General features: G+C 46.0%; 1 long non-coding RNA gene across 2 annotated transcripts; it reads right to left on the bottom strand.

Annotated features, from left to right (window-relative positions):
• Window positions 1–1,007: 1,007 nt before the first annotated feature.
• On the bottom strand, window positions 1,008–3,463 carry LOC103639189 (uncharacterized). Of its 2 annotated transcripts, none has more exons than XR_559287.2 (3): window positions 3,378–3,463; window positions 1,974–2,018; window positions 1,008–1,337 (listed from the first exon to the last, which is right to left on the bottom strand). It is a non-coding gene; the product is annotated as an uncharacterized lncRNA (long non-coding RNA). The 2 variants fall into 2 exon arrangements; XR_559288.2 differs by having other exon boundaries at window positions 1,974–2,227; window positions 3,378–3,461.
• Between the last annotated feature and the right edge of the window lie 4,337 nt (window positions 3,464–7,800).

Here is a 7,800-nt window from a genome sequence, read left to right as displayed (position 1 = left end):
TGGACCAGCTGCCACACGGGCACGCCCGGAGCCGGGGACAGGCCTGGCTGCAGCTACAGTGCGGGCGACGCTAAGCGCTCTCTGGCCCCGTCGTCTGCGTCCGCCACAGTACGGTACGGCTGCCATCCAGGTTCGAAACTTAACTAATATACGTCCATTATTTATCTCCACTTGATTCCACACAGGAAGGCAGCAACGACTAGGTCATGACTCATGAGGGACACACTATACGTATAGCCATCGTATCCCTGGCAATTCATCAAGCTACTGCCAACGAAACGATGCCTTGCTCGTCTCAGTAAAACTGGCAGGGCACGATCACTCTACTCCACTCTACCGCCAACGAAACCAGCATCAGTGAAGGCCCATATGGCGGCTATACATCCTGATATCTGCAGCGCGCTAGGAGTACATCGAAACTATCAAGCTCATTAAGGGCACATGCAAAGTATGTGTCCAAGATCAAGACATGTAATCCGATTAATGTAGTTTGTACAAACCATGTGATGCCTCATACTAGGTTCGATAGCATTACAGATTTATGTCATACTATATCCTGACCAAGGCCACAACCAACTTTGGTTCAAACGGGTGGAAACATGTGCACAGGGACATGCAGAAACTACTGGTGATGTTCTACTGACAGCTCTTTTTTGTCAAAAGAAAACAAAAAATATATAGTCAAAAATTTATATGGCACTGACCAAAAGTAGCAAACCAAGCTGAACATTCTGAACAGCATGAGCAAAAAAGGCTATGACTTCAGGTTCAGTCTACTCCAAATAGACAGACAACACTACAAGAGCAAGTAAAAGAGCTCTACTTACTGACTTGACCATTTGATGGAACTGTAACCTATGTACCAAATATGCAGCTATATGTCACCATTTGATGGAACTGTAATCTATGTACTGATCTGAGAAAGGTAATGTCTTGCTAAATTCAGAAATGGGTTCACAGTTTCAGATAGCGTTCCCAAACAATCAAAAGCTACATTCAACGGGGAGTGAGCAAGACCAAAAACATACTAATGCTAACCAAAGAAATCATCCACTCACAAGCTTATTTAACACAAATTCAATAAGATAAGCATGCATCACAAGATGAGTTGAGCAGCATCATGTTCAGCTTTCTTGGTGGAGAAGCGCAGAATCTCTGCCAAGGCTGCTACCTTCTCGAACTAACGAACACACCCTCTAACGGCTCTGAAGGAGACGCCTCCTAGGTTGCCCTGATTATTTTGCAAAGTAAACAAACCCTAACGGCCCTGATTATTTTTGCCCTGATTGGTTTACCAGCCTGTCTGCATCACCACCAGAATTCCAACAACAAAGAACCTACAGTTTTTGTGCACGCAACATATAAGCACATCAAGCAAAAGGTGTAATCCTTAAAGTTGTATTGTATCCACATGCATGAGTAGTTCAGATTTCAGTTAGAGTACAAATATGGGCATACAAAGAGTCAAAAATGAAGTTGAATAAAAAAAAACTCCTTCAGGCCTGCTGGCAACTGTTTGAAGAAGCCTCTGAGAGGGGTCATTAATCACAAAACACACACACAAAATAGTCACAGCCCTGATAGGCACAGCAGAAACCATAACACTTCTATCAAAAGGTTGTGTATAAGCAGTAAAACAAACACATAGCTCCACTATATTAAAATTTTAAAATTGAGGTGTAGGTTCTACCCATAATGCTTTAATGCAACCCTAAACAAACAGATAGCCCTGAACAGTTTTCTTTCATTTTCACGATAACTAAACTACACATGAATATTCTGCATAGCAACATACCATAACAGAAAAAAAAACAGAACTAATTTTAGGTGACTTGAGCCAAGGCATAACTTTTAGCTCACAATGGATTACATTAAACAGTCCCCATCTGTCTACCCATAATGCTTTATGCTAATGGAAGCAGGTCCTCACAAACGCATGAAAAATCAACGACATTATATCTCATACCACATACCAGGATCTCAACTTCGACTTTGAAAATGTTGGTTTACGAGCCCATCTGCATTACCACCAGAATGTCAAAAACAAAGAACCTGAAGTTTTTGTACACACAACACATGAACACATCAAGCAAAAAAAAAAAGATATACAAAAAACGAGACATTGACCGCCAGCTCCATATGGCAGGCCACAAGAGAGGGGATCCGCTTAGCATCACAACCATCGGCGGCAGCACCCGCCCTTTTTTAGGGCCTTTAATTTGTCCATCTCCATTGTACACAAACAAAGCAAAATGATTTTAGTCTGTGGTGGCAAAAACTGCTAGTTTCAATAGCAGAAGCAGTCAAAAAAACAAAGATGCCAATCTCATCTGTATGGAACACCAAATTAACAAGTAACTGATCAACTGATGTGTAGGGGCCAACACAACAAGAAGAAATGAGTGGTGATGATTTAATATGTGCATCATGTGCACCAATCTTCCATTTATATTAGATATGTTCTCATATCAAATAGCACGCATTGCCGCCATCTAATTCAAATAAGTTAAGAGGAAGAAATCCTGCAGTAGATGGAAAAATATTATGGCCGGACAGTAGCGGGTCCTTCGTCACTTTATGTCGATGCCACCATATCTTGCTGAACGTCTGTATTTTTTTAGTAAAAATAGGTTCTTTCTACCTAATCATCTTGTCATTTCGAATATTTGTTTTATCCATTCATATGAAATTATTTTTGACTTTTAACCAATAATATTAGGAGGAATTAATAGAAATTTCCAATTTCATTACAACATGGTACATCGCCGAGATCAAATATTACCTAGCCGAAGCCATATATGTATATGAAAAATATTAGTAGAAGCATCCTGACCACTAAAGAGGTAACACAAGCCTTCATAATAGGACTAGAGCCGTTAGAAGGATGCAAAAGTCCGCCCCAACAGAGTGACGGTAAAAAGCGATGTTCAAAGGTAGTCGATAGTCCAAAGCCTAGCCTAACCTAACCTAATGCAATGTTCTACAACCAAAGAGCTAGATGATGCAATTTAGATTGATGAAGTTCATCAGAAATATTCTCAGCAGCCACTCTATCTCCAAGAGGATTCCTTTTGATAGTGACATGTTCACTCGCATTAAACCATAGACCCCGATGTTGTGCAGGTCAAGAACACAATTCCGCACCAGTCGCAACCCTAACAAAATCTTCGATACCAAAACATAGTAGTGAAATGTTTTTTTTTGAAAGCAGACAAACGTATGAGGGGACGAAGAGTCCCCACTGATATATTAATTAAGGATCAGAAAGAGTTTCATGGGTACGTCAAGGTTTACAACGGGTAATGTAATGTGAGCTCGTACACGAAAACAGAAGGTCTAAAAAAGGACATGAGATCCGTCAAATGTGAATCTCTCACCTCGAGCCTCTTCAGGAATGCAAGGAGGACGATGACGCGGACGTGTGCCAGAGCTTCCACCTCTTCCTCCACCATGGGGACGAGAGTCCCCACCTAATATATTAGTTAAGGATCATAAAAGTTTCCTGGGCTACATCATGGGACCGACGCGCTATGGGCTTAAACGGGTCGGTCCGGCACATAAGCACCAAAAAAAAGCGAGCTTAACGGGTCGAAAAGCACGATTTAATAAAAAATAGACCAAGCGCTAAACGCACGTTGTGCTTGATTCTCTATCCGGGGCCGATCCGTTTATTCGTGCCGGACTAGCCCGGACCCGTTTTAATCAGGCCAGGCTAGACTCGTATCGGGCCAAAAAAAACATGTCTCGGGTCGGGCTTTCGGGTTTCGAGCTTGTTGGACATCTATAGGTTGGACCTCTTGTTACTTGTATGGAGGCAAGCAATCCATAAGAATTTCAAAGGAACTGGTGGGATTAAATCATGTGTTCCAAAAGCTCATGTCGAAAATTTTTCTGTGGAGAATGAATCATTCAAAAATCCTTCGTGTTTCCTTTGTTCCAAAGAGGACCTAAACTTACCCTTTACGTATGGTCATACAAGGACGTCCAAAAACCATTTTATATAAAAAACTTTTTAAATCATGGTTTCCTTGTCATCAATGTGTTTGGTGGTTTTAGCACATAGCATATTATACACGCCATTAAAAAAATCAGCGTGTGGCTATTGGGCTTTAGATTAGAATACTCCATGCCCCGACCATTAATTCAACACAAAGGACCAAGTGAAGGAGACGCAGACGCAGCAAGTCAAAGCGGGGAGTATCACACAATGACTATTCTATAGTGTGGCGCCTAGACATGCCGGCAAGTCTAAGCAAACAGAAATGGTGTGACAGTGGCTGGCTGATTACCACATACTGATATCACCGTGTCCTCATCAAAGTACATCATAGTAGGGTTGTGGTTGTGTTTAATAGTAAATAATGAAAACATCGTCACAGAGCTTCTATTGTCTTTTATAAAGGAAATATATATATATATATATATATATATACTACTTATTAAGGCTCTAAGGGTAGCCTGCCTTTTTGCGTTCTGCCTCCAGGAGATCTGGATCGTCCGTTAGCCTCTGTGAATCTGCACCGTCCGTTCATGCCTGTCCACCCACGCCGCCCCCAGTCCACCCACGCCGCCCACGCCGCCCCCAGCCTTCCGCGCCGCGCGAGCAGCCCTCCCTCTGCTGCGCCGCCTCCCGCACCCCCACTGGCCCCTCACCGCGGTCCTCCCTCTGTCGCCCCGCCTCCACGGTAGTTCCTTCATCCAGTCCCTCTCACATCTCCTGCGATCCCCACCCACAGGAGCCGAGCTTCCTGCCCGCTTGCTTATCCGCCATAGGCTTCAACACATTTGAATCCACGCTGTGTTGGCGTGTATCGGCGATTCGGCGACGGTGGGTGATGGAGGTGTGTGACCTGCGCAAGGTGCCCGACGCGGCCGCCCCGGGCGACCCTCGACCGTGTCTCCAATCAGGTACAACCCATGAACTTTAACCCTAAACTCCCTTCTCCTCCTCCATGCCCCTTGATCGACCGGTTGATGGACCCCATGAATGTTCCTGGTGTGCCACAGGCTGCTAACCGGTTGATCGGCGAGGGACGAGGAGCTGCTGCAGGAGTTCTGGAGGGGACAACGAGCGGGGTGGTGTACATGGAGAAGACGGTGGAGGACGCGGAGGGCACGGCGTCCGTGGTGCGCGCCATGAGCGAGAAGTTCGACCTGCTCATCGTGGGTCGTTGTCCCTGTGCCTTGGAGTCGGATCCTCGGAGGAGGGAGAGGGCGAAGAGTAGGGGGAACCAAATCTTGAAGGGTAACAGAGAGTTCTTTCGTGGAGGAGGAAGGGGGGCAGCAGGAGGAGGGTAGAGGTATGTGTGCATCCATCTGTTCTTGCTCCTGATTTGGCTGTTTGTTTTTTCTGTCTGTTCTTCGCTGTTGGTAGTTTGTGACCGCGAATGGGCGTTCCTGGTCCATGTTCGCGTGCGCCGCTGCCGATTCTGGGAGCTCTCTGGTCGTCCGTCTCGCTGGGATCTGCCTTTTCCCCGGTGAGAGCCGCGGACCGTTCGCGGCCTTTTCTTCTCGCGGGCCAGTTATGGTTTCTGGAGCGTTTTCTCTGTTCTTGGCGAGGTCGGCTTCGCTCTGAGAACGATGCGCTCTTTCTCCGAGTTTGTGTTCAAGTTTTCGTCAGCCTAGAGGCTGTAGCGTTTGCTGCGGATCTCACGACTTCTCTCTTCCTCTTCTCTATTGGTGCATACGATTTCATCCGAAATCCATCAGTTAGTGCCTGAGCCGTCAATTCTTTGTGGATTTGCTTGTTCCCCTTCGTTACAGGCTCGGAAATGCCCCTGAACAGATTCACAGGGGGTCCTAGATTAGGATTATTTCCTATGACTTTCCAAGAGTCAGGAGCACGATTCCTTGATATCATTGAGTTCTGGCAAGACTTTATTTCGCTGATGAACATAGCATCTGAATCCTTAGGTGACTGACTCTGCTCTGCTTTCTCTCGGCTGTCTGCCTGGCTCATGACTCAGCCGGGTTTGCAATCCTAGGAAGAACTTGCTCACGTTCCTTACATTTATCTAGATTCGAGGGACGGGTTGTACTCGTTAACAAAGTTCACCTCGTTAGTCATTAAAGCTCCGCTGTTGTGAATGATGCTGCCATTGCTATATCTGGAATCATCGCTCTGATCGATTTGATTGTTAATCCACTTACAGGTAGCTCAATAGATCTACTGCCGTCGGGGCAGTGCCGGTCCTGATATTTTAGAGGCCCGGGACAAGACTCATATCGGAGGCCCTTTATAATAATAATTATTACACTTAGATATAGTGTGTATATATTGTCAATAAATATTTATGTATATCTGAAAAAGGTATTTATATTAAATAAAAGGTAATTAAAATATAGCCTAACATCTCGAAGAAAAATGCCCTATATATATGTCTAGATAACTCAAAAGAAGGTTACCTCGAACAGTGATTAAATGGATGAACATTGTTAGATTAGTCGATCAGGTCATGTTAGTTTCGTTTTCACCGTGTAGAGCAGGACGAAAGCGCCGTAGTACTCGATGCTCGTGCGCTGGCTACCAAGAGGATAGGGCACGACTGTCTGTCTGTCTATGACTGTGCGAGAGATAGAGATGAAATGGCAAACATCGTTGTTTCACTACACACTGAGAGCATAGACGGCTGGACCTGAGACTATATGAAGTCAAGATTAATGGACTACAATTAATTCTCTTTACTCATTGTTGCTGTGTTTTGACTTATGATTAGACTTTTAAAAAAAATTATAGAGCCAATATATAGATCTATATAAAATATGATATATATATATATTTGTATATATATACTGTTTTTAGTATCTAAAATGAGGCCCCGTTAATATGGGGGCCCTAGTCGGGGGCACTGCTCGACCCCCGCCAGGGCCGGCGCTACGTCGGGGGAGTTAATGCAAAGCTGAGTTGCTGCACGTTGGCTTTCTTCAGAGATGGCTTCAGCTGGTGTAGCCCCATCTGGGTACAAAAACAGCAGCAGCAATCCTCCATCTTTGCCACCTAAAGGATGCCTCCTCCCCTGGAGCCCAGAGGCCTACCTCAAGGGGCATGAAGCGGAGCTCGCGGTAGGGGAAGGGGAAGAGGGTTGAGGCAAGACCATGGGGATCCAGTGCGTTGGCGTGTCGACGTTGCTGCTTGGAACCAATGTCGTGCTCGGCTCCCATGCTGGCCCCCTCTCCGCTCGTTCCCCTCCCCCGCGCCCGCCCCGCTCGCCCCAACGCGCCTGCCATCGCCCCCCCTGATGCCCCCGATCGAGATAGCCTCCCCCACCCCACCCTGAAGGCCCAAACCACCACGTCCGGCCAGTGGTGCATCAGTGCGCAGGTGCCAAGCGACATGCGTCCGGCCGACGGTGCAGCGGTGCGCAAGCACACAGTGGTGTCTTCCTCATCGTCTTCGGTGGTGGCGCGCCGGCGCAGGTATGTGATAGTGTTCTGAATCTCTCAGTAAGTCTCGGGTGTGCGGGGCTGCGAGCTGTGTGCCTCTTCCGTGTGTATTGCCTAGGCGGCTAGGCCCATCTCAGTGCGCTTCTGAGGCTCTCTTCTTGCATCCGCTACAGGGATGACCACTAGGTGTTTAGGGAAATGCTTGTTTGGAACGCGCTCAGAAAACTCCAGGTTTGCCTCCATTTTTGTCTGTCTCTGTTTGCTTGCACAATGTATCATGTCAAAACACTGAAAGACTGAAATTGCAAGACAATAATGGCTTTAGTAGTAATTTGTAGAACAAAAGCGAAGGGTTATGAACTGTTAAACGTATACTGTAACTCACAGCTGGTGTTGTCTTCTATAATCCTGTGTTAT

The sequence above is a fragment of the Zea mays genome, chromosome 9 (genome assembly GCF_902167145.1).
Source record: "Zea mays cultivar B73 chromosome 9, Zm-B73-REFERENCE-NAM-5.0, whole genome shotgun sequence".
Lineage (NCBI taxonomy): Eukaryota > Viridiplantae > Streptophyta > Magnoliopsida > Poales > Poaceae > Zea > Zea mays.
This window is presented reverse-complemented; position numbering and strand designations above follow the sequence as displayed.